This window comes from Diorhabda sublineata, chromosome 7, assembly GCF_026230105.1.
Source record: "Diorhabda sublineata isolate icDioSubl1.1 chromosome 7, icDioSubl1.1, whole genome shotgun sequence".
In the NCBI taxonomy this organism is placed as follows: Eukaryota; Metazoa; Arthropoda; class Insecta; order Coleoptera; family Chrysomelidae; genus Diorhabda; species Diorhabda sublineata.
The window spans coordinates 7,216,239-7,235,574 of NC_079480.1; the positions used below are offsets into that span (position 1 = coordinate 7,216,239).

The 19,336-nt window shown below is 32.2% G+C and overlaps 1 protein-coding gene across 2 annotated transcripts in view; it reads right to left on the minus strand.

Annotated features, from left to right (window-relative positions):
• The window catches only part of LOC130446916 (connectin-like), a 475,789-nt gene that overhangs the window by 48,165 nt on the left and 408,288 nt on the right, over positions 1 to 19,336 (minus strand). The gene's annotated exons all lie outside the window — the stretch shown is intronic.

The window sequence follows — 19,336 nt, forward strand, 5'->3', positions numbered from 1 at the left end:
AACTGTATATTTCAGTTTTCTCAATAAGAACAAATACACTAATTTCATTTCGTGAACAATTAAAACCCTCTATATATAATCACTATTGAAAATATAACGATTTTTAATAGGAATTTTGAAGGTGTATACTGTCGTTATATAAGTTTGAATTTGAACAACATATTGAAACAAACTCTGCTAAAGTTATGGGCAAAGTTAGAAGTAGACGTCTGCATCGTGTATATTTATGTCACCTTTCGGAAACGGAAGTGAAACAAGCAATGTAAGATGACATAGAAGTCGTAGTGCATATGCTTTAAACTTTCTAAAAGTGATTCAGTTTCCCCTGTTTCTCTCCATTATTTGTTTTATGATACGAATAGCAATATTCTTTGTTTTAAAAATAAAAATTGTGTAACCAGTTTTTCAATTATATATTTAAGAGTTTAGGATTTTACAACAAAAATTAAAGCACCGGAAAATATTTTAAAATCGTTACCATCTTTAAGAATTAGGACTAATCAGTGATTATTTCATTCATACTTTTCAATCACCTAATTTTTATTACAAATCGTGAATGGAACGTTATAGTACGCCCATATAATTAAGGTATTTGAACATACAGTTCAGTCAATTCTTGCACGATTTAATGTAACTTCCAAAGCCGTTATCAGTCCATGTTTAATGTTCAGTAGTCATGAAAAATTGAAACTCCCCATTTAAACTCAATTTCTCGCAGTTTGTAATTCTTAGCCCAGTCATTAGAACCAGAATTTTTAATACAGAATATTCCGTTTTGTTCTTATAAAGTAATTCTCCAAATTAAATTTGTGCTATTCCGGCATTTGTCAAAAAATAAAACGTCAAATTTGTGGAAATTATGATAACATCAATCTTTTTCTTAAATAGGAAACTAGCTTTTTCTCACAGGTTGCGCTGAAAATGGAAAAGGCGTTTGCAGAATTGACCTATGAGCCATATGTAACTGGCTTAAGCAAACGAGTGTGAAATCGAATTTTCAATACGTGTTATACACGATATTTTTCGAAAAGCATAGAAAAACACAATTTATTTTTTCAATTAAAGATTTCAACATCAAGTAGTGCTTTTAGACGGTTGTTGATCATTTCATCTTCCTCAGTTGATACAAAATTTCATTTCATTTTTCTGATGCTGTAGTTTCCCAAAATGGTGGTGAGTGACTTAGGTAGGTACATAAGAAGATCCTACAGATTCTACAATATTTTAAGAGATTTCTATCTTCTTAGTGTTTGAATCTTCACATAATCTTCGGTAATTACGTTGGATTGCCATTCACCCTGGCATTTCAGAGCCAGAAGATTCCCAGAGACAATTGAACCAATTTACCAAATTTATTGATGTCAGTACAAGCTTTTCGTATTTTCTCTATCTTCGATCTATAGTTGTCATTCCTATAGGTCGTAGATTGATATATATTTCACAAATCATATAAAAATTGTTAATCATTACGAATTATCGAGGTATTTTAGTATAAGAAGAATCAATATCGATGATTAATGACATCATCAAGTTTAACATTGTAAAGTTTACGTTTCCGCTGAGATCCAGAAATTTCAAAAATAAGCGCGGTCTGTCCATACAACTACTACACCAATACTCACAATTACACTGTCTGACGCGCGTTTCTTTAACCAAGTTATCGTCTTCAGAGACTGAAGGTAATTTGCGCAATTTTTTGTGAAGCAATATCTGTTTTAGTTGCGTGAGGGTTGTATTTTAATGGCAGGAATACATTTAACTTTGAATTATCGCTAAATCTGGTCTTCAAGATTTTGAAGCATATTCACGCTTCCCGTTTCATCAAATTTTGTTTAACATTTCTTCTCATTGTTCTTCTAGCAATTAGAGGTGTTTTTGCATTTTTTTTTTAGGTGAACGTTGTACGTTTTATGAATTTTGTGCATTTCTTGTGCTCACCGGCTAATAAAACAGTGAAATATATTTCTAAGCACACGGTCTTGCTTTTCTTATCAAGAAATTATTCACCTGAGCGCAATCACCCCTTATCTGAACACCTGAGTCTTTTCTAATGCTTGGCCAATGCTGTGATACCCAAGCTTGGGCCAAGCCTGGGTATCTTAGCCTAGGCCATTTATTGTCAACCTAGGCTTGGGCCAAGATTTATTGACCCAGCCTTGGCCATACCAATGATTACCCAAGTTTGGGCCAAGCCTGGATATTCCAGCCTTGGCCATTCGTTGACAACCCAGGCTTGGATCAAGGTTGGGCCAATCCTGGTTAACCCAGCCTTGGCCATTCATTGGGGACCCAAGCTTCGGTTGTTCGGTTACGTACGGCGTGGTTCGAGTATTTTCGCCCGTCGGCAGCCACACTTTTTTTAATTGGTTAGGTTAGGTCTGATCGATCCGATCTTTAGTTTATTCAGTGTGTGTGTTCAAGTGTTCAAAGATGGCGTACCTTGGATAGAGAAAAAAAATCCCAATTGTGGAAGCGTAAAGCTTAAATTATTAAGTGTGAACATCAGCTCTGTGAGTGAGGTTAACTATAGTGGTACAGACTTGTGCAATCTACAAGTGTTTAATATTTTTATTTAACTAATTAACTGATATTTTTATATTGTTCATCAAAGTAAGAGTAAGATTGGATATAAAAATTTGTGTTTGCTTATTTTTAAAATCAAAAAAATCATATAAAAAATAAATAAAGAAATGAAATAAAGACGAGGAAGAAAAAGTAATGTAATGAATAAGTCTTGGTATTTAATTTTGCCAGTCCTGGCAGCTAAGCTTGGCCCAGTCCTGACGGTTAAGGTTGGCCCAGCGCTGGCATTAAAGCATGGTCCAATCTTGGTGATCAAGCTTGGCCCAGAGTTCTACATGGTTGGGCCAAGCCTGGGCCAAGCTTAGGCCCTTGGAAATTTACTCTATGGGATGTTCGTATTGTTCAACTAGTTTTAGAACATCCTGTGAACAGTTTTTGTAGTTGTAATTGATGTTTATATAGCTATGTGAAAAAAAATTAACAAATATATTCGTTTGTTCTCTAGAAACAATGTAAATATAAGTGACTGACACTACATCATAATTATAATTTTCTGGAATATAATTCCTGAAAATACGACATTTTTTATTGAAATAGCCTGCTAAGTTATTTCAAAAAAGTTTCACGGTCATCATTGATTTCCAAATGTTTTCTAAGATGTATTGAATTTTTGAACTACAGATAGTTCGAGATATTCATTTATTATAAACTTTGTATATAATCCATCTTAATATAAAAAAATCATTATTCACAAAGTCCGTCTAATATGCACGAGTGTGCTTAACAACTTTGGTAAGCCTCTAAAAACACGCCATTTTCTTATGTCGGATATTAGGAGAATGACTCTCCTAAAAATGAAATTAAAGTCTGAGAGAGTTGGCCGTTAAATCATGTATTTTTGCTCTTTTAATGCAAAAGCCTTTAAGGCTATCTATCTTTCACGAAATTAGCCGGAAAGATAAAAACACAAAAAAGCAATGTAGAAAACAGAATGAGGAATTTGGTTTCTACAGTGGATGGATCGGGAGTCACGGACTCATTTTTTGTGATTATAATGGAGTGGAGTTGATTAGTGGTTTTTCTAGACTATTTTGAACGTTTTTTTTCAGCAATACAAAACATCTTGATATATTACATGTAAACAAATACACTCAAATGGAATGAAGTAGTGAATCAAGAAGAAAACAAAATAAAAAAATATTACAATAATTCGTACTTTAGATGGCAATCTACGCACACAAAAAATTATTGAAGCAGTGAATATACTATGACAAATAGTCATAGTAACTTTTATTGATTAAAATAACACTGGACAACACGATTTAGTATTGAAATAGGTTCATATTGCCAGCATGTTGAGTTATTTGAGGTTATCTATATGATATAAGGAGAAATGTCATTCAAAATTTAGAATAAAATAGTTAGTGCTCATCCTAATAAAAGGGGACATCGGAAAACGCATGACTTACACAGCAATTAATTATTCTTTAAACTATCACTTTATAACATGTCAAACCAATTTGGTCGAAGAAAAGACGAGTCAACAATAGATGGAGAACTAACAATGTAAAAGTATTGATTTAAAGATGACAGATTTATAAAATCGCATTCCTTCATTATAAGCAAACATTTGACAAAATACATCAACTAAAAAAATTCAATTAATTGTATTTATTTTTAATTAATAAAAAGGACGATGAATGAATCGAACTCTCGTGCAATGGGTCTAACAAATATATTTTGGAATGAAAAAGAGGTAAGATTTTTATTTTAAACAATATTTCACATAACCTGAGTTGGGTTAGAGATACAACTGTTTTTATTAATGGACTTACGTGTATTAATTCCATAGGTATTCAGATATATATTTGGTCCAAAACTATTCTCATAATTTTGGTATTATTATCCACATGGTTGAACAATTAACAGGTGTTGCACAAAGAAATCACGCCTTGATATAAGATTTGTCCAAATTGGTTCATATTTAAGATCAAAATCTTCCGTACAAGTCAGAAATAATTTTGTAAATCCCAAGATCCCATGGCCACCAGACGTCACGGACGAAATGTGGATTATTGAGTAATATTAGTATGTCGTATGCCTACCTTTTGGAATGGTCAAATAGACAATTTCCAGGTATAAGGTGATTAAGGTACATGAAGATCTTATTGCGCGTAAATGCTAGTGGATGGTTTTTACGTATGTTTTAAATAATGTCTAAGTCGTCAATACTCCCAGATACCTTCAGTCTGCCATATTTCTTTGCAGACGCTTTTAAGCTCCCAGAAGAAATAGAGAGAGAGAGAAATGCTTTATTGTCAGAAAAATGTTACAATTTGTAGACAAAAGCTTGTACAAACTAAAAAACAAACATAAAAATAACTAAATAAAGATGCAAATGGAAAAAATCTCAATATACAGAAAATAGCCACAATAAATAACAATAATTAAAGATAATAGTAATGGATAATAATTAGTATATACGTTCATAACAAAAATTAAACCAGCATGTCCGGAATTAAATGAATTTAAGTTTAATGAGTATAAGGCACTTTCCAGTAAATATGCCCTCAAATTATTTTGGCATGCGGAAAAAGATGATATCGATTTGATTTCAATTGGCAAGTGATTGTACATTTTTTTGCATTGTGAAATATTGAGCCCTTAACTAATTCTGAACGTGCTCCGTATTCCTAAGTGGATAGCCTTGCAACGTCCTTTCTGAAATTGAAAAATGTGCTTACGAACTAGGCAAACGTATTGAAAGATGAATAAGGAAGAAAAAGTCAGAATTTGTAATCTTTTAAAGAAATCCCGGCAGTGAACCCTGCTATTTATCCGAGTAAATTTCTAACAGCTGGAAAGGACATATCGGATATGAGACTCAATAAAGGCATAAAAGAGTGTTTAGCCGTCTTAAGGCAATTGGGAAAAGTGTAATTTTGAAATGAAACGTCAATTAAAGTGGTAAGGTGTTTAATGTTCAATCTTGCTTACGCGAAAACACCCACAAATTAATTATTAAGATTATTAGGTGAGGTAGAGATTATGCTTGATGAAGAAGCCTTATTTCTTAGATTATCCACAATAAACCATGTTTTTTTAGAAACATTACGAGAATTGGCAAAGTCTCCTATAATAATCAATACCTTTGGCAGCTTTTATTGTCTTATGATAAATTTTTCTGTAAAGTTTTACGTAATTTCTGAAAAAGACACTATCCAAGAATTTCCTTGAGTGAGATAAAGATTTGCAGATATACGCAAACCTTTATTTTGCTTATTTTTAATACGCCCAACGGGAAAAGTTATAATATAATAAATAATTAACTTCACGTGAATTCAGATGCTTCATTCCATATGTATTCATCATATATAAATTTTGAAACCTTTTAAAAGAAGACCCCTAAACTAAATTTTAATATCTCTGTGGATGAGAGCGCGAGATTATTATCTTCACACATAAGAAACGTACAGAAGGCTCTGAATATTTGCATTCAAGTTACTAGTAAATTTTCTCTTAGAAGAATTCCAGAAAATTGCAAATCGGATGATTTAAATATTCGATCATAATTACTCAGTTCTGGAATAAATTCCCATGATATTTCCAAAAATTTCACCTCGGGGTTTTCTAATACGTGAATTGTCTTAGTTTTAAGCTGTATACTATACACATTTGTTGATTTCAAGACATCTTTCAATATTTCATGACAATTCAGAATTTTATTGTCTCATCAGTTTGTTATTTTTGTTTAAACATGGACAGTGATTATGAACATCTTCTAATTTCCGGTTATTACCATTTTTCACGTTCTTTATCGCTCCTGGGCTAATTACGATATATGATTTGAATGGCAAGTGTTTCAAATGTCGATAATTAATATGATTCGTCTGTGTTTTTGTTAATCATCATTATAATTTTCTTAGTACAAATATTACTATAATTTGTTTGTGCTTATTACATGGGCAATTCTTTTTCAGTCTCTATCGCTCTGGTTTTTGGAGGCTTGCCAGGGTTGTAGATCTTCCAGTCGTCACTCGCTTCAAAGTAAGGCTCTTTCTACTCTTCCAATCCTAGAATTTAGGTTCATGTGTTCATAAAGGCTTGACCATCGCCAATAATAATAGTTTCCTCCTCTATTTTACAGAAGCGGCAGTCTGATCAGCTGTCCTGTCTGTATTATATCTGTAATGAATTCCGCGCGCTCTTCGATTAGGTTTACCAGAGTTTTTGCTTTACCTCTACTTCACTGCACTATTTTCGTCACTAAGTCTAACAGGTTTGTTGAACAATTATATCATAATCTCTGATTACCTCATGTTGATTCCATAATTATGAGTAAAGTAATAATGTTATGAGAAAAAATATCTCGTTGGATTTTTGTTAAAATGAAAATGGGTGAGTATAAGTTAATGCATTTAAAATTACAGACATTATGAGTGAAACTATGATTTAAACTATATATCGTGAAATTTTCTACCACAATGCAGACATATGAGAGAGTGCAATGAAGTTTATTGCTTCACAAAAGTCGATTATCTGCGCGATAAAGAGATGAATCTATAAAAAAGCGTGAATATTAATGCTTTATGGGAAAATTTGGAAAACACGCCACGTGTCGGTTGGAGTAGTCCAAAAAAAGGTTGTATTAATGTCAGTGTATAGCTACAGTTCTCATATCTTAGTATCGTGCTCAAAAAGTTGTTGCTAGAAGTTATTGTCGGAAATAAAAATAAAAGAAATATCTGAACGACTTGGCTAAGCTTAAGAAACAGACGATGACAACGGGTTCTAAATAAATATCAATAAACATTATCAGTTTTGGAATTCATAATATGAATAAAAACATTACTCCAAAGAACTAGAGGCAGCTGTTATATTTAAGTCATCTATTGATAGATTTTAAAAATTATTCCGATCTCATTTTCACTTACTGAATCAGCATTCTTTTCTAATTCTCTGCCTCTCAATTCATGTGTTCCAATTAAAATTTTTGAAGTTTTATTATTCATAGAAATTTCATCGAATCATACTGTTGGCTTCATCCAATGTATGAAAAGTTCAATGACTGCGCTATAATTTGTAATTGGAAAAAAGAGTAATCACAAATATCCAAGATTACCCGAAAGGATCAATAATCTATTTTTTGTAAGATATATAATCATACGGATGGAATATTATGATTATCGTTATTGCCAGCACTATCAGAAATTGGAACATTTGAACCTAATGATTCTCTTTGTTGTTAAATGAATTATGAATTGAATAGGAAATGGTAATAACTTCCAACACGATAAAATTATGAATAGATGTCTTTCACTTGTTTGTTCCTTAGGTCTAATTATATAATTCCAATTAAGTCGTAACCACTTTTATTCATTTAGTATTCGCTAATTTTTCTCCTATCACATTGTTTCATATTCTAATTTTCTTTCGACATATTCATCTTCACTGTTTTGTAGCATACAATCCTGTTATTTTTTTTTTATATACGACAGACTATATTTTCTATTTGTATTCTTGATTCTATTCACCTTCTTTTCTTTCTCTTCCTCTATCTCTCTCGTCTCGTAGCTTTATATCATATTCAAGAAATCTATTCTGATTTATTACCCTTCAAAGGACTGGAGAAATAATTTTGATCCATACTCCTCCAGTATTTTTTCGTACATATACACTACCGGTTAAAACCACTTATTGAATTTAAAAATAATATACTCAAATAAATTTCTGTTTCATATTGTCAAACGAAGTTCGAAAATGTGTCTTACAAACCAAAATGTCCGTTGTTTGTTTACTTTATACGAGCACATTGTTATATTTTGTCATGAATGCGTTAAGTTTAAACTTTTTTCCATTATTTTTGCACTGTGAATCATTTCTTCGGTGTGCATGATTTCAGCTTAGTTCAAAGTAGCCCTGCGAGACTTTTTTGTCCTATTGATCTTTTTTTGAACTTCATATACGAATTGTTTTCCTTCTCGCAAATTCAAACCAAGTTTTAAAATGGGTACCATTGTCACCGAATTAAAAATACCTCGATGTTCCGTAAATTACAACGTGAAAAGTTCAGAGATAGCAGCTCAGATCAATGCATGTAGGAATCTGATTTTGAGTACTACAGTGATAAACAAAATTAAGGGAAGCTGGCCTTTGGAGATGTCAAAATAACATTTAGAGGTTGTAGTGGGCTATAACAGGAAAATTGTACGTATGAAGAGAAGAGGAGAGAGTTTTACGTAGTGATGAGTGAAAATATGAGGTTTCTTGGACTGAGATAAGAGTGATTGTACGTAGGTCAAATGAAGAACGGATCCATGTGTAATCCCTGTAAACTGTAAAACACTGTGGAGGCTTAGTGATGAATTGGAGATCTTTTAGTAGAAGAGCCACTGGAGACATGGTGAAAATTGATGTGATTTTGAAGAAATAATACTAATAATGATAATAATAATTTTTAAAATATAAATACAATTATTCATACGTGAGAGCATAAACTCCTTCAGTTGAATCTGTTCTACCTACTCATTTCTCTTTCATAAATTTTGGTCTGTGCTCTAGTTTCTTTCCTTCTTTCATTTTCTCCCGCAGCTCTTCCAACTGTGAAGTTGAAGTTTGACCACAAAGAAGTCAATAGGTGCACCACCATAAACACACCAATTTCAGCTCCAGCAAATTCAGTTGAGGGCTGCAACTCCATAAATTTGTTCGTTTGCTTTTTTGGGTATGCAGTTGATGCATATATTGTCAGTTTTCTAATACATTTATTATTTGCTAGAACGGAATTGTTCTCAGCAATAAATATTAATTTGAAGAATCGTGTCCAAGGATAGTTTGTTTAGATTCTATTAACTCAATTAATAAGGTGTTTCCAATTTTTTCGCCTTTTCTTTCATTCACTTTTTTCTTCATTCGATAAAACGCTGGTGGCGTTCACCCCAACTAAATACTAGTTATTCATATACTTTGACTGAGGCCGAATACCACATCTACCAGAGCTACAGAGCTAGAAGTGTAAGCTACAAATTGACTTTCCCAGAAATTATCATTCCTTCTAATCTAGATTTTTGATGAATTTTAGGATATCCACCTCTCCAATTTAGGTGAGTCTTCTTCAGTTCTGTCCAGTATGCTACCCGATGTCAGCTCCAGGAATCCTTTAGTACCCTGAATTAAGAGAGTATATGGTTAGGTCTCCAGTCCTCTTTTTCAACTTGCTTGAATTCATTCAGGCAGGAATATCCTTTTGAAGCTTATGTTGGATTTCTTAGTACAAATTTCTTATGGGTATTGCATTTTTTGTATCTCCTCTGGTAGTAGCTGCTATCTATGCCCATTTCACTAAACGTTTCTGGTCTCCATAAGAGTGTTTAGGTCCTTTTTGCTGGTTTATCATTTCTTTTATGTCTCCTGGTTCCCTGGAATAGCGTTATTATTTAATACCTGTCTATTTTAATGAGTATGTCCAATTTTGTATCTAATTACAGAAAAGCTTAGCGCCTTTTTTTATATCGAACTAGGATTTTCTCACGCATGCCCTAATTTCCGTTTTGAATGGGATTGAAGGTTTTTAGAAGCATTCGGGATGCTTCATTCTAAGTCTATACAAATTCTCACTCCATCGTATCCCATATTCCGGTAATTGGGTTCACTGTCTACCGAAGAAGGATATTTTTCCTCAGAATTCCCTCTCCCAATTTTTTTCTGTGAGGTTTCTACAAAACATTGAATCCATTTCTTTGTTATTTCCTTTTTGAGCTTCAAAACTGAATATTCTAAATGACGCTCGATACAATTATTGATTCTGGTTACTATACAAATCGTTTACAGTTACAGTTACATTTTATATAAGGCTAGGTTGAAGTGAATGATGTTGAATATTGATTGGTTAGTTTATTAATGACATTGAATTTTACAGCTTAGGTCGTTATAAATAAAGCTGAACTTCATATGTTAGTTGGTAGTTAATAGGATTGAATTTTCATAGAATTTATTTTCTGAAAATCTATAGGATATGCCTAAATTACTTTTCTTAGTTTCTTTCTCTAGTTTTCTTATTAATGCATTGATCATTTTGGGCAATTTATGTTGTTTCTAAAAATAGTCGTTTATCGTATTTTTTGTCAATTGTCAAAACTTTGGCGAATTTATAATTCATGTTATGTTCTACACGGTTGACATGTGTAGCTTTTGAACACTTTACAAGTATTCAAAAGCTCGGAATTTAAATTGAAGAAAGTCTACTTCAGTGTTTTGTTGCCACATTCCTAATAAGAAAACGATCATAATCCAACTGACAAAGACTTTGTTCCAATAAGTAATTTATTATAATATAAAATGCACCAAGTGATAATCAACTTAGAAAACTGATCTAGGTTTTTTCAAATGGAGATGGAAAGGTAATAATACACAATACATATTTACCCATTAGAAAGCCAAATAAAGAACACTGAAAAATCATCTTTGATGAAAAAATTATATGAAGAAGCGATCAAATTTTGTTATAAGAATTCCAAGATGCGGACTACGCAAATCGATTGAATTATTGAATGATATACTCTGGCAATTCAATAGCTTTGAGAACATACTGTTCAGTTGTTGATTCTTGGCAAAGAAAAAGACCAGACGAAAGTATGAGCGACTCTACCGTACCGTTTAATAACAATTGTGTGTGTATCGCTTTGTTGTCTTAATGAAGATTAACGGGTTTCAGGTCTTAAAGTCAAGAGCTTGGTTATAATAAGACACAAGTCCATTTGCCACAGATTGGAGCAATCAAATACAGCTTTTATCGACTTTTGATAATAATGTTATTCCATTAACTAGACTCCCATAAACCCTGACTCAAACCTACTTGACTATTTCGTATGCGATAGTTTGAAACTAGTACCATGGAAATAATCGGATGTAATTGAAACAAAACATCATCTCAGCAATTATAGCAATTTCAAGAGATTCGGGCCAATTTGCTATCTAGATTAGAAGAATTTCTGAAGGTCAACATTTGTATAATACTTTATATTTTATTGAAGTAACAAGTACTCTTTTTAAATCTCATAACTATATAGAATATCAGTAATAGTTCTAGTTTGTTGTGCAAGTTATTGAAAAATTTCTGATCTTTTTAGAGATTCTTGAACTTTATGCAGCATGGATTTAGATATTTTATTGTTGAGCTCAAGCAGTAATTTTATTCTAAGAAAGTTGAGGTTATCGCTATATCTCGAACGATGTGAAGGTATAGAACATCTGGTAGTAACTCCAAAAATTTTGGCAAGGCATGCGTTATCCATAGTTTATAGGCGATTCTTGACATGCACAAGATTCGAATTTGTGGAGCAGTCCTACAACGTCTTCTATAAGCTCATTAAGCGACGCTTATAACATCCTGAGCCCTAGTCGGGATCGCAGAACATTGTAGAAGTGACTGGAATCGCGTTTTCATTACAAAGTTGTCCAGACAACTATGATGATGTAAAGTGAGTACCACTTTATATGGTGGAATAGTAGTTATGGTATGGGAAGGATTCACACTCCAAGGGCGCAAAGATTCAGTTGTTGTAAATATTAATAATTTGATTAGCAAATAGTTGATATTCTGGAAGACTACGATGTACCAGTTAACTCTATTTGCGGGTCAAACTTTTTTCTTATCCAAGTCAATACACTTCGTGTGAGTTGTACAAAATTATCTAGATCAGTACTATGGAAAGCCAGCATGAATCCCATATCAACCTAATAAATTAGAGGACGTCGTTGTCATCCGAAAAATTTGTGGAAAGGCATATTTGGAAAACATTAGTCAAATTGTATTTTATGAAGAATTTGAAAATTTGAGTTTCGTCGTTTACCAAAGATTAGTTTCAAAAATTTGTTTACCCTTTATTTATTAGTGTATTTTTTTGTAAAGTGTTTTGTCCGTTCGTCTGTATGTATCCCGTCACAGGAAGCATGTAGTGAGCTTGAGTTTTTTGTATTTAATTCCTGTATAATTGTATATGAGAAATATAAAGAAATTTTGAGCATTATATGGAAAAAATTTAGAAAATTAACCAAAATGTGAGTCCTCATGATCATCAAATTTATAAATTACGGTCGATGGCGATGGCGACGACTCTTTCACTTGTTTTTTTCTAAACTTTAATTTTACTAAGAACATATAATATTGATAGTTTCCAACATATTATTTGTTTATTATTATAGAATGGGTAAATAAACAATTTATTATCTGTACAAAGCAATAAACCTACGTTTAAGGAAATATGGAATTATGAAAGTCCACGAAAATAATTGACTTTGACTTTAAGAACGTCATTATGACACTTCAGCAAGTGAATATTCTCTCTATTTTTACATCTAATGTCGCCTCAATCTGTTGAAAACAAGACGTGACGCTTTTCTTTTTCCCATTATTGACTCTGGCTTCAGCTCCGTACATACTTCTAAAACTCCGAAGTGGTTTTTTCATCTATATATTGTTGATATGTTATAATGGATTCTAAATTTAATCACGTTCTGTTTGAATTATATTTTCAGTTCTCAAAGAAAAACACATACAAAAAATCCATTTCTCTAGCATCACTTGAAACCCAACCATAATTTAAGCGAAATAATATTATTTTCGTTAAATTTGATCAGTTTATTTTGCATTCTGTTATGAATGAATTAAATTGTATTATCAAACCAAACGTAATGAAAGTTTAGTCTGATTTATGTTGAATTCAAAAGGATATAATTTAGAATTGAATAGCTGAAATGGAATATTTAAAACATGAGGCGGATTTATATGAGCTAATAAATGAACAAAGGTATTCTCTGGACCGAATAACCCAGCAATTCAGTTATGTTGTAATAAACATTTTCAAGTACCTGAAATGAACAAAGAATAATGAAGAAAGGAACAAGTGGTCTGGGAGTGCTTAGGACATCTGATTATCCTCTGTTATAATTGATTCAAACTTCAATATGTAATATGCCAATATTAGAGAAGTAATTAATTACAATGATAACCAAAAAAATTCACAGGAACTTGCTTTAATGATAAAAAGGATAAAAATAAATTTTGATAAAACACAGCGAAGCTTCATTTTAATAATACTAAAAACAACTGAAACAGCAGGTTATGTGCCCAGGACTTATCACTATACAGGGTGCTTAAAAAAATGAGAAAAAATTTTTGTAACGCCATACGCATTTTTCACAACAAATTGAAATTTCATACGAATATGTTTTGTCTAACACGCATAGAGGGCGTTAGTTATACTGTTCGTACCAAGTAATACTGAACATAACTTTTTTAATATTAAATCTATTAACCAAAATTTCGAATGAGCTTAAACATTATTTGATCTTACATCAAAAAGTTACTCTTGCTAAAACTCGATACTGTATACCGTTTTTGGAATATTTTCATTTAAAAATGGAGTAATAACCGATGCTGGTATGAGGTAATTGTAAATGTATTGATTAAACAAAAACACACAAAATAAAAATCGATAAAAAGGTTAATAACATGAAATAAAATTCAATTGGGAAAGGTGTTCAAAATGTCTCACGTTTTCAAGAATACATTTGTCCAACCTGTTTTTCTGCAGAATTCATTGATCTTCTAAAGTTGGGAGCCACCTATGAGGTCATTAAAGTGACGTTGAATTCTGTCTTTTAATTCTTGAGGTGAATTTACCTCTGTAGCATAAACTTTTTCTTCACGATCCAACCAAACTGTAATCTAAGGGATTAAAATCTCATGACCGAGAAGGTCAATGATCAGAGCTTCCGCACCTCTACCAATCCATTGATTTGGAAAATTGTCACTCAACCAACTACGACACTTCCTATGAAAGTGCGGTGGAGCTTCAACGTGCATAAAAAATGAAGATCTTCGTTCGATTGGCGTTAAATCTTTCAGTAAGTCCAATAAGTGATTTCTCAAAAATCCAGGTACATACCAGCATCTGAATTTCCAGGTAGAATGTGATAACCTATCAATTTGTTACCCAACAAATTATGAAATCAATATTGGGGAGATTACGATTTCGATTACGATTTTACGAAATAAATCGAATATAAAGATTTAAATTTTTTGATATCTTGCTTCGTTTTCGAGATATTCATAGTTAAAGTTATAATGAAACGTTAGTTCAAAATTCACTTTATTGAACAGATGGCATTCAGTACTCCAATAAACAATACATCAATGAACAAAAGATTTTTTATTAAATTTTCATATTATTTACCCCGATACTCCAAAACTATATTGAAAAAAAAACAGATTTTTATAGCAAAATGAGCCATTTTTGATAACTTTCATCAGTCTGTGATAAATATAACTTAACATACTATAAATACATGAATAATTTAATGTTTTTCATAAAGAATTTCGGTTGGTTTTCATCATTTATAAAATAAAAATAATGTTTAATGATAGTTTGAAGATTTAATTAGTAAATTAATGTAAAAATATTCTCTTTCGAGCAAAAAGTACGTTCTGAATGCTTTCAAAAGTTAATTATTTTGGTTTGTTTCATAATTGATAAGTCACACTACTACAGTATTTCACAATTATCCTGACAAAGTTCTCTAGCAATTATTTATCCTATTTTTAACGACAAAATCAACCGAATAGGAAAATTGACTGTAAAAAATCGTTCCAAATCTACCCTCTCCGAATTTATCTGCCCCCAATCTCCCCTTTCTCACCCATTTCTCGGGGCCTGTGGCTTTTGGGCAGACCAGGGTCCGGTGTTCGTTGGGGCGATTGAGCGAAGCCCAACATAAGAAAAAAAAAATAATGATAAAATAAAACTAAAATAATACTCACGCGAAAAAATTGTTTTAGACAACTCAAAGTGCACCTCGAGAAGGTTAGGTTACGTTAGGTTGATACAGACAAATATTGAATAAAAATAAATTTTTCCAAATTTAAGTATGGATATCTTGAAAACGAAGCGAGATATAAAAAAATTTTATTCTCCATTTTCGACTTATTCTGGGTCGATTTACAAAATTCCAGGCACCACGGAATTTTGTACTCGTTTCTCAATATTAATAACAGTGAAAAGACGCTTCTTATCCGTCTTGGTATCAGGAATGGTTACTATTATTACAACATTCTCTTCCTGAATATCTCCATTGACCATTTTTACTCACTCATCTCGTCGCAAGGTACCAGATATTTCCATTATCAAAACTAACTACAAAAATCAGTACAATAAATAAAAAAATTAATTACCTTTAACAATAAGTATTTTTCATTAGCTTTTTTCAGGAATGTATCAAATTGCTCACGCGTTGAAACATCAGATTTTTTTGCTCGATCACATACTGTTTTTCTTTTTAGAAATGGTACTAATTTTGGAAACTGCTTGATGTTGATGTTGTCTCGTATGTTCAGCTTGTACTTCAGCATGGAATAAATGCTTCATAAAGTTGAAATTTTTACAACTTTTGATTTCTGCATCAAGTAAGCCAATAAAATGTTTTCAGACATCGTCTTACTATTCTATTCGTCACACCAATCTTTAAACTCGCCATAACATTTTTTGTACTGCCGTTTAGATTTTTCGGGCTAAAAACGGAAAGCGCCGAATTTACAACGCTTTTGAGTTCAGGAGGAGCGGAAGGTACTGAAATATCGCTATTATTATCAGACGTTTTTCAAAAACTGTAGAAATATTTTGTATGTATTGAAACATTCCATAACAAACGGTGACATTGTTAAATAAATTGAGGTGCTGTTGATTTTAGAGCAACGAACTTAAGATTATATTGCCTCGGCGATAACTGTTCTTTTGGGTACGTTAAGAAGGTATTTCGCGGCATAAGGATATAAACAATTATTGAAGCCATGAGTGAAAATTTCCGGCTATAGAATTTTTGAGTCGAAATAACTCGATTTGGCTCTTCTTGAGAGATCCATATAGTCCATTAATTCATCGTGTCTTATAGACGCCCTCTAAAGCACCGCGCTTGAATTTTTTCAGCATCTCTTCACACCAACCGACACGAGCTTCTTTTGTGCAATTGTCAAATTATGTGGTATCCCAATGCGAATAAATATTTTTGACTGCAAATGTTGATGCAATATTGAATGTGAACTAATGCCCAGTATGCCTCAATCTTACGGTATGTCACGTGACAATCTTGAAATATCATTTTAAGCACGGTATCGATGTATTCTGATACAACATCAATATTGAACGACCTTCAAGAAATTCTTCCTGTAGCGGAATGCGTCAACGACTGAAATCGGAAAACCAGCAGAACACGCTTACTCCAGATGGTGCTTCATTAACAAAAGTCGAAACAAGTTAATTGGTATACTGCTAGTGGTTTAATCCACGTCGAAAGTCATCGAAAATGTTATTGATTCATTTCGATTTTCTGACCAAGATTAATGTATCAAGTATCTGTAAATAACTCAAATAGTACTAGTATGATAACATGTCAAACTTCATGATGACATTGTCAAATTTGACATATTCATATCAGTGTTGTCAGATTTCGGAACTTAGTAGCAGCTCTCGTATTAAGCAAGCTTCTAATTTTTCTCTCTTAAACCCACTGTTGAGTGACCCTCCAATTTTTATTTCATTTTTTTCACGGTATATTCCTGCATATACCAATTAAGTTTTCTACGTACATTTAATCTTTACGTTTTTGTCAAAATATCAGTGTTTTGATTTCTTTCTTATGTCTTTTGAGTGATATATCGAAATATAATTTTTTATCTACTCTCACAATCACTATTTGCTTCAAATTCCAACATAAACTCTATTTGCGGGATTATTATCATTGAATTATTAGAGAGTGCAACTTGACACCGATGTTTGTTTATAAATTCATAACCCATCTATTACATTTCACAGAATATATACGAATATTGATTCTAACAACATGAGTCCACAATTATGTTAGCGATGGCGTTCGGAAACCGTCTATGTAGATTTATTGCAAACTATGAAGTAATGCATATAGAAGGTATCTTTAGAGCAAGTTCAATTCGAGATACTATTAGAATTCAAAGAATCACCTCATTCTCAAAGTTATAAACTTATAAGCTTTCAAATCAAAAACAAAACTTGTAAAGCAGGGCATTCGCTTTCCAATTTGTCGTCCGATTTGTGGTCCAATTTTCCAAGTTGGATCCGATATATGAAAGTAAGTGAGCTTGATGAAAGTTAACATGAGTGAAGCGGGACAAAGTAAATTACAAAACGCACGTTAAATTTTCAGTCTTTTTCTAAGGTAGCTTGTCATAGTGCAAGACAACGTGCAAGCAATTGCAAGCATGTTTTACAAAGTTATTCCATTGATTCCTAACGTCAACTTTTATTTAATATTCTGTGACCGGTTTGAAAATTGAATATAAAGTAGCTGAGTACAATTAACAAGAAAGAAGTGGTCAGTAAATAACTGGCAATAATAATATCTGCTGCTGCCTCGCTATTGGAGCCTGATGGACAAGTTTGTTGTTACGCCAAAAGTAACTAGACTTCTTTCAAGGATTACAACTTGCAAGTGATGGCACATTTTGCATTAAACAATCAGCTGAACTTCCTCTTTTTGATCAAGAAATATTGCGTCTTGCATTGCAATGCACGTTGTATTGCATCATTTGAAGTTATTTGGTAGTTGAAAACGGCATTTCTTCCGAATTCTGATTAGATACTTTTCTGCTGTTCCAATAAAAATCTCTTCAGTTTGTTTTCTTACTATTTTCTGTATACCCTCCCTTTATAAATAAAATATTCTCATAACGATACAACGTGATAATAAAGTTACACGACTATATAAATAAAGGGAACAGTCTAATGTCATACAGCATATGAATGTTGTCGATAATTTACAGATATACATCGGACTACGTATTATTTGATATTTCTTGGAGTCTATCCATGGAAATACTAACAACTGGTAAATTTCCTAATTCAAATCATCAGTTAATTAGCACTACTAAGCTCCCAAGTCTAAAATACGAACTATCGTATCGATCAAAATCTGTATTATGATGGCCATTGATAAGTCTGCTATTAAGCGTTTCTACTAATGACAGCGTTGCATGCAAATGAGAGATTAACTCAAAGTTCATTGATAGATTAAAATACAAAAAGATGGAAGAGAATATATATGGATTCTAAATCTTTTTTACTTTACAATTTTCTCTAATGTTTGATGCATAGGGATCTGTAAGAGTTGGAAGTTAGAGGAAGAGAAATGATTTGACTTTAATTGAGAACATTTTGAAAATGGATAACCTTCATCCGAAACGTCAATGGAATGTTAATTTTTTCCACTTTACGAGAAGTGAGTGTTTAATATTCCTTATACATTACCTTGTACTATAACCCCATAAATGTTATATGGAAATATCAATAGTTTATATCTGCAGAAAAAGATATAATCGATATCAAAATTATATTCAGTATACCTTTTGAAATCTCATGTTCTTATTACGAAATAGTATTTAACTAGTTCAATAAAATATGGTTTCAAGTACCATGCCAATGGTAAGTTTGTATTTATTTAAATAAATAAATTCTAACTCTAAATAGATTAATAAAAGTGATTCTCTCTCGTTTTCGAATCGGTCATAACTCAAAATCAGTAATAATTAGTTAACCCTTGATGGCTGGTTATGGAACATTGAAGGTACTATGGCTACTATGCAAAAAAATTCTACGCTAGAAGATTCTCATATGTGTTAAATTTCTATTGAATTTATCGACTTCTCTGTTGAAATTATGGATTGTTTGAGCGGGCTTTAAACAAAAAAATATAAATCACTAAGCGCTACTCCACATATTTACCGCCC